Raw genomic sequence first — 7961 nt, forward strand, 5'->3', positions numbered from 1 at the left:
CTAATGCGCACAGTCAAAAAAAGGGCATGTTATGGGCAGAGAAATGGGCACTTTGTGTGCATTCCAAAATTTACGTGCAGTTATAGAATACGACCCAATTCCCCTAAATCTACGCGTTGGCATTTACACCACATTTTTGTTGGTGTAAATTGATACGCGTAGTTTTAGGCGCTAGGATATCAACTATGCGTTTTCTATATACCACGCTTAACTCTAGTTAGCATTTATAGAATACGCTTAGGCAGAAATGTTTACTGCGCGGAATTGTTAGGTTGCCATATATAGAATCTGGCTTTAAGTGCGTAAACATTGGGAAAGTAATTGAATATTTCAGTCTTGTGCAGGCTACTTTCATTTGATGTCGACTGTTTTTTCCAGGGAGAGGACACTGGGATGAGGACAGTGTGGTCAGCTCCCCTGATCCTGGTTCTGCTGCTAGTGAATCCGGGGGACCGCTACCGCACTGACCAGTATCAGAGTAGCCCCGCACGAGCCTAGCAAAATCGAAACTTTAATCCGTGCCACTCAGCAAATGATTAAAGAGGAAGAAACAAGGTTGCAGCTCCGAAAGGCTACTAACGACCTCAATGGCTTCCATTAACGGAGCTGCGAAAGAAACACTCTTTGTGCTTTGCCAACTTCCCCGCAGACGCAGTTGGCGGCAATTGCCTGCCGGGGTACCTCTGTTGCCAATCGATCTCCGTGCGAACACCCTCAACAGCAGGAGGGGAAGATCATGAGCCCACACGATAATGACTATGACAACAGCCCTACGTCACTATCCGAGAATCAGCAGCCCGAACTCTGACCAAATTTCAAATCTAGCGTGACGCTCGCCTAAAGACTACTTACACTCGGACATTTCTCCTCATCAAGTGGGAGATCATTCTTCAGCCTCTCCAAACTTTTACAGCTCTCATAGGCAGTACTTTGATAACAGGCATATACGTTAACCGGCTATACGCTGGAGCACATATATGATACGGAAACCATTCGAGCTATTCCCTGGGCTGCCATGGATCTCATTTCGATGTCACGTCCCACTTACGAATGCAACAGGATTCAGCGCAGGGACACAAGGGGACATCGGTTATAATAACCAACGGAAGCTGATAGGTTTTCTAAACTGGTTTTGTGCTTAAAAAGAATATTTGGAATGTAATTAGACAAAAATCTTCAAGCAAATATTTTTACGCTCTCGTTACCAGCATCTGATATATCCACATGCACTAAAGATAGCAACCTGACAGAGAATCTACATTTTACAATGCACTGTGGAACTTTCAAGGATAGCAAGAAAATGGATCTAAATTACTGGGTGAAAAGGTGATCTTGCATTAGTGAACTAGGGTAGCCTAACATGTTGTAAAGCAGGCTCCGCGATTCATAGTATGGCTGTAGGAAACACTAGTAAAATATTGCTGACCAGAGAGTCATCCACTTCTATGTGATTCAGTAGACCTCATTCAGAACACAGCTATGTGCCCATAATGCAAAAATGTGAACGCACCCACCCACCCACACATAACCCCACACCCACCCACCCCATCCACACACGCAAAGTTACAAAGCAAGAGCAGAGGCAGAGACATAGGTGGTAAGAACCCTTAGTTACGCCTTGTTAAATCTTTGAAGTGTTTACTGCCTGGCATTCCTTAAGAAATGCTTCACCCCATTGATCTCTCATAGTACTTTCTCCATCAGCATGATAGGCTTCACATCAGGCCTGTTGACCATAGCGTTTTTTTTTCTAGTCTGTCTATGAGAAAAGACCTTGAGGAATCAGGCACATGGAAGCATGAAGGCCAGTTAGAAAATTAGTTGTTTTCAAACTGGGCAAACTCAAGACAACGTATACGATTGCAAACCTATGACTTGACCTGGCTTTGGATAACAATTTCACTTAGTTTACAGCTGTCAGTACTGTGGTAAAATACGTAATCAGGTCTCATTGGACAGTATTAGAATGTAGTGCAGTGTCTTATCTAGGTTTGAACTACATGGCATCATGCTTACTTGGTTACACTGCTATTACCTCTATATGCCAACGGCCCTGTATAGCAACAGATATTGCATTAAGCACCTTAATGCAGTTCTGCAGTTAAATACCTATTTTTTTGATATTAAGGAGGCAATTCTATAAATGGGTACCTAGAATTAAGCTTGGTTATTCCAACTTTAGTCTTCTAGGGACCACTGGTTCTAAATATCTTGCACTCCGATTTACCAAGTGGTAATAGGATATCGCTCTCTCAGCACATAAATTGTTTTACTATTTAACCAACACCAGACCTCAACGCTACCAAGCTTGGCTATTCCGCAAGGAATACTTGCTCTCTTCTTACGTTCGTTTGAGAGCGCCACCGCTTTTAAATTGCACCTATGTTCTTATCATTGGTCTTGTAATTTTTTATATATATTTATTGACAGCCAGTGGCGTACTAAGGGCGGGGGGTGGGGGCGGTCTGCCCGGGTGCACGCCGCTGGAGGGGTGCAGAGAGCAGCCGCGCGCCCGACGGCTCCGCTGGTTCCCTGCTCCCTCTGCCCCGGAACAGGTTACTTCCTGTTCGGGGCAGAGGGAGCTGAGAGCTGTGCGCCTAAGAATGCACCTGGGGGGGGGTAGGGGCGGGTTTGATGCGCAGGAGGGTGTCATTGCAGGGGGGGGGGGGGTGTCATTGCGCCAGGGAGGGGGTGTCATGCTGCACCCAGGGGGGGAGGGGGTGCGCATCGGCGATCCGCCCGGGCGGCAGCCGACCTAGGATCTTCACTGTTGACAGGAGCTCTCCTAGCCAATGTAAAAAAACTCAATAATGAGAAAAAATATGCTTGTTGAGTCTACCTGTTATGTCGAAACACTCGTGCTGTGAGGAAATATCTCATTTAAACCTTAGACAAAATCTAACATTCCATATTCCACTAGTTGTAATTTTCTATTCTCATATTGAACAACACTGGCTCCCCCCCCCCCCCCCCCCCCCCCCCCCCATTGTTATGTACTCCTCTTCAACATATTTTGTACTTATCTTGCACTTGTGTTATTGTTGCCTCGGACAAACCCTCCAACCGGTTGGGGTGTATTTCTCCGTGTTGTCCCGTTATGCCTCTTGTCCACTGAACTTCCTAGTTTCAATACAAATTTTTTTCCCTCTTTTTTCTTCATTTTATGTGCTGAGAGAACGATATCCTATTACCACTTGGCAGTGCGTTTATTTTACCTAAAAAGGTGCCGGTACTCAAATGCCAGACCAGCCTTCAGGATGGGGGTGATCACGGGGACCCACCCCACAATAGTCAGGTCCCCTGCAACCAGTCACAGAATCTATGGCAAGGCAGAATTGGTGTGTAGAGCCTGAGCTCTTTCATTAAAACTTGGGGACCATGGGTCAGTTTTAGCAGACAATGGAAAAGGTGCCGGTACTCAGTACCCCCAAGTACCCTTCAAAAAAAGCCCTGCCACTTGGTAAAATCAGAGTGCTAGATACCTAGAATTAAGCGCCATCTGTATGCATCATTGGCACCAATATTTGGCAGTGATGTGCAAATATGCACTAGGCACGATTCGAAAAGGTGTGCCTAAGACCCATATTCCCTAATTCTGTAAAAGTTACCGAAATTGTGCATGCAAATTTGGGCATGCGTCCAATTTGCATATGCAATTAGATTAAATAACAAGCTAGTTAGCGCCAATAATTGGCTTTTTAGCAAGCAATTATTGGCACTAATTAAATGTGATTGAATTTAAGCACAGGATCTGCCTAAAATTTACCCACGATTTGAAGAAGGGGAACAGAAATTGGAGGGTCGTGGACGGAATGGGGTGTTCCTAAAATGAACGCACATTGTTATAGGTTAACGGAGATATGCACCTAATGTAGGCGTCTACATCTGCACCGCAGTTCAGTTGGTGCAAATGGCTAAGCCTAAAGTTAGGCACAATTCCCGGGCATAAGCACTGTTCTATAAACTGCACCTAACTTTGTGTGGCTTATAGAATAGCACTTTTTTCAGTGCCAATTGTTTGACACCATATGTAGAATCTAGCCTACAGTGCTTAACTGCAAGGGGGATGTACATGTGGATGACCGTTGAAGGGCCATGGGTATGCTGCCAAACAATGTACGCAACTTATAGAATACTATTAGTTGCTCGTGTTGATTGGGCACAACTTAGGCGTGCCCATTTATACCCAGGGGCATAGCCAGACTTTGGCGGGAGGGGGGTCCAGAGCCTGAGGTGAGGGGGCACATTTTAGCCCCCCCTGGTGCCGCTGAACCCCCCCCCGCCATTGCCGATCCCCTCTCCGCCGCTACCACCACCATCACCACCAACTTTGATGACCCCTGCCGACGACCTTCTCGACCCCTCCTCCCGCCACCAACCCTCCCCCGCCGCCACCGTCGCCTACCTTTGCTGGCGGGGGATCCCAATCCCCGCCAGCCTTGGTCTTCTTCCCGCGAAGGCTTCGTTCTGTTTCTGACGTGGACGGGAAGAAGAGGGCCTCAGCTGGCGGGGATTGGGGTCCCCCGCCAGCAAAGGTAGGCGACGGCAGTGGGGATTGTTGGTGGCGGGGAGGGGGGGTTGAGAGGGTGATCGGCAGGGGGGTCCAGCCAAATCTACGGGGGCTCAGGCCCCCATGGCCCCACATAGCTACGCCCTTATACCATCCATTGACCTGGCATAAGTTATTGCACCTAACTTTTGACAAGCGATTTAGGGACACCTAAGTGCCATTATAGACCTGGTACCCAGCATGATCCACTGTGGCGCCTAATTTGAGGTGCCCAGTGACAGAATTACCCCTTAAGTAAGAGATAGGTTTGCCCAGAGGTTAAGAGCTCTGTGTCTGCAAGTACAGAATGAGCTTCTCTTGTGTGTTTTCATGCAAGCAGAAAGAATAACACTGTCCTCACTTAGTTTTTTCCCTACAGTCTCTAAAAAAAAAACCATGGCCACCGTGTCCAAGGTGAGTCAGAAATATTGTTTGCATCTTTTCCAGTAGGTTAGGAAAACCTACCTTGAAGTTAATTGGAGTCATTTATGCCTGAGAGGTATACACGTTGGAAAGACTCAGTGACATTCCTAGGGTGGCTGACACCCGGGGCGGATCGCCGATGCTCCCCCCCCCCCGGGTGCAGCGCGACCCCCCCCCAGCGAAAGGACACCTCCCCGGTGAGAAGGACACCCCCCGGGTGCATTTTTACCTGCTGGGGGGAGGGGGTGCTGCGCGCCTGTCGGCTTCGCTCGTTCCATGCTCCCTCTGCCCGGAACAGGAAGTAACCTGTTCGGGGCAGAGGGAGCAAGGAACGAGCGGAGCCGACAGGCGCGCGGCACCCCCCAGCGGCATGCACCTGGGGTGGACCGCACCCACGCCCCCTTGGTACGCCACTGGAAAGACTGAGATTGGTGAATAGAATTAGCAGATTCAGGCTTGTTAGCTGAATGAGCCCTTGGCTGGTGAGCCACTATAGAGAGGTAGACAGTTTAATAATTTGTAGTAGATCTTTCTGAGTTATCGTATTCATCTTTTGTTTAACTCTGTGATTCGCATTCTAGTCATAGGCACTGTTCCCCTCTAAGCTGAATGGGACTCCTCCAACTGCATTGCTGCCGGTGGGGGATGCTAGGAGCAGGCAGATTCTATGGAGTCCTGCAGAGCTTGCCTGTCCCTCGCTATTGAAAATGTGATAGTGAAACAGCTCCCCCTCTGGCAGGACTGTAGGTGGAAGACTCCACTCAGCTTAGAGGGAACAGTGGTCATAAGAACAAGGGGATGGGCCAACCCTTCCATTAGGCATCACTAGTGAGTCACTTTTGCTCCCCGATTCTATATATGGCGCCCAAATTTGGGCACGCTCCCAGATGTGCGCGTGGAGGAGTAGCCTAGTGCTTAGGGCAGCGGACTTTAATCCTGGGGAACTGGGTTCAAATCCCACTCCGGGCAAGTCACTTAACCCTCCATTGCCCCTGGCACCAATTACGATTTGCACACGCACCTGGCTGAACGTTATTCTAGAATGCTGGGTACCTAAATCCATAGTGCACAACCCAGAAGGGAACATGGCCATGGGAGGGGTATGGCAGGTTGGGGGCATTTCATAAAGATGCATGCAGAGGCGTAGCCAGAGTTGGCGGGAGGGAGGTCCAGAACCCGAGGTGAGGGGGCACATTTTAGCCCCCCCCCCGCCGCCATTGCCGACACTCCCCCGCCCGCCATTGCCGACACCTCCAGCCGCCGCCAGCACCACCACAAAACCCCCTGCCGATGACCCTCTCAACCCCTGCCCGCCCCACCGTTGTCTACCTTTGCTGGCGGGGGACCACAACCCCCGCCAGTCGAAGTCTTTTTCCTTCGTTTGGTTTCCGAGTCTGACGCATGTACGTGCAGGACGTCAGACTCGGAAACCAAACGAAGGAAGAAGACTTCGGCTGGCGGGGGTTGGGGTCCCCCACCAGCAAAGGTAGCAGGTGGCAACGGCAGGTTGGGTCGGGGGGGGGGTCGAGAGGGATGCATGCAGTATTATAGAATAACAGTTCTCTACGCCCAACATAGACACCAGGTTTCAGCAGGCTTAAGTCTGGTGCCCAGAGAATCAGCGCTGAGCGTTATGCTATAAAAGTGTGCACCCTTTATAGACTTAGCACCAACTTTTGAGTGTCATTTATAAAATCCTTCCTGAGGGCAATAGTTCTTGGGAACAGCAATGAAAACAAAACAATACGTCTTAAGAACGACACAAATTCCAAGAGCCTTCAGCAAAACTTTAACCTGCAATTTTATGGCATTTTGCGTGATGATCCTGATTGTCGAGTTTAATCATCAAAATCTTGAAGGCAGACCTGCCAAGTCTTCCGCTTTCAGCAGGAGACTCCTGCTTTTGCCAGTCATCTCCCACACTCCCGCCGGAGTGCCAGGATCTCCCGCTGAACAGCCTTCATTAAATGTCATCTCCTGCTGCCGCTGGTCTCGCAGCAACAGGAAATGATGTTTTACAAAGGTGTCTCCTGCTTTTGCCGGAAAGAGAGGCTGTGCCGGGGCAGAATCGTGGGCAGTTGTGGGAGCAGCTGCGGGCGGTTCAGGGGCGGAGCTATGGGCGGGTTGGGCGGAGCTATGGTGCGCTCTAAATCTCAAGCTCGGGAGGCTGACCCCATTGGCAGCTCTGTGAAGGGGGGGGGGGCACTGTAGGCTAAAGAAGTCAAAGTTACTTTTGGGTGGGTGCAGGGCTCAATGTCTCCTTAGGGCAGCACCCGCTACCCTCGCACCAGATCTGCGTAGGAAAATTGTCATGCTCAAAAGTCATTTAGACGTGTAAAACTTAAACAACATCTTTTTTTTTTTTTTTTTTTGCAAATGTTCTACTTTGTTGTAAGAACAAGAGGGGTTCAGCCTTTCCACAAGAAAACACCACAAAAACAAAGAAAGTGGAAAGAGGAACCAAGTCCAAGAGATCAGTCCAAACACCAGGATCAGATGCTCCAAAACACAGCTTTATTAGGACCCTACACGGTCCGTGTTTCGGCTTTAGAAAGACTTCATCAGGGGTCTACAAAACCAACATATATACAATAAATAAAATAATAAGAAAATTTAAAATCAAAACAAACATCATTAAAAACTATATATGATAAATATTAATATTTAATATTTATGATTATATTTATATAAATATTAAATTAATTATTTATGTACAATTTTATCATATGTAGTTTTTAATGATGCTTGTTTTGATTTTAAATGTTCTTATTATTTATTTATTGTATATATGTTGGTTTTGTAGACCCCTGATGAAGTCTTTCTAAAGCCGAAACACGGACCGTGTAGGGTCCTAATAAAGCTGTGTTTGGAGCATCTGATCTGGTGTTTGGACTGATCTCTTGGACTTGGTTTCTCTTTCCACTTTCCACTTTGTTGTACGCATTTTACTGGGGTAGCATAATGCACGCTCCTGCTGATGCAACAGTCT

The 7961-nt window shown here is 48.0% G+C and overlaps 1 pseudogene; it reads left to right on the forward strand.

Moving 5' to 3' along the window:
- The window catches only part of LOC115464824, a 71328-nt pseudogene extending 70215 nt beyond the window's left edge, over window positions 1–1113 (forward strand).
- The last annotated feature ends 6848 nt before the right edge of the window (window positions 1114–7961 follow it).

This window comes from Microcaecilia unicolor, chromosome 3 (genome assembly GCF_901765095.1).
Source record: "Microcaecilia unicolor chromosome 3, aMicUni1.1, whole genome shotgun sequence".
In the NCBI taxonomy this organism is placed as follows: Eukaryota; Metazoa; Chordata; class Amphibia; order Gymnophiona; family Siphonopidae; genus Microcaecilia; species Microcaecilia unicolor.